This window comes from Penaeus monodon, chromosome 22 (genome assembly GCF_015228065.2).
Source record: "Penaeus monodon isolate SGIC_2016 chromosome 22, NSTDA_Pmon_1, whole genome shotgun sequence".
Classification (NCBI taxonomy): Eukaryota; Metazoa; Arthropoda; class Malacostraca; order Decapoda; family Penaeidae; genus Penaeus; species Penaeus monodon.
Genome location: NC_051407.1, coordinates 37,633,363 through 37,633,589, shown reverse-complemented (window position 1 = coordinate 37,633,589; position 227 = coordinate 37,633,363). Strand labels below are relative to the sequence as shown.

Below are 227 nucleotides of genomic sequence, written 5' to 3'. Positions count from 1 at the left end.
CGCTATCTTTCTTTGTCTTTCATTTACTCCAGTTCCGCCTGAGGATGCCCGTTTTCTAACTTTCTTTGTGCATTTAAAGTTTGCCATTCTTGCAACATGACCATCCCATTCCGTTTCGGTTTTCTAAGACACCGATTGCTCCATTTGTGTTTTATATCTTTTTATTGCTTTATTTGTCCCTTTTGAGATTAAGTTGGGATATCTTCATACCCTCTGAGTCACAGCTT

The 227-nt window shown here is 38.8% G+C and overlaps 1 protein-coding gene across 1 annotated transcript in view; it reads left to right on the top strand.

The window, feature by feature from the left end:
* LOC119587614 overlaps nt 1-227 on the top strand; it is a 7,793-nt gene that overhangs the window by 5,806 nt on the left and 1,760 nt on the right. The gene's annotated exons all lie outside the window — the stretch shown is intronic.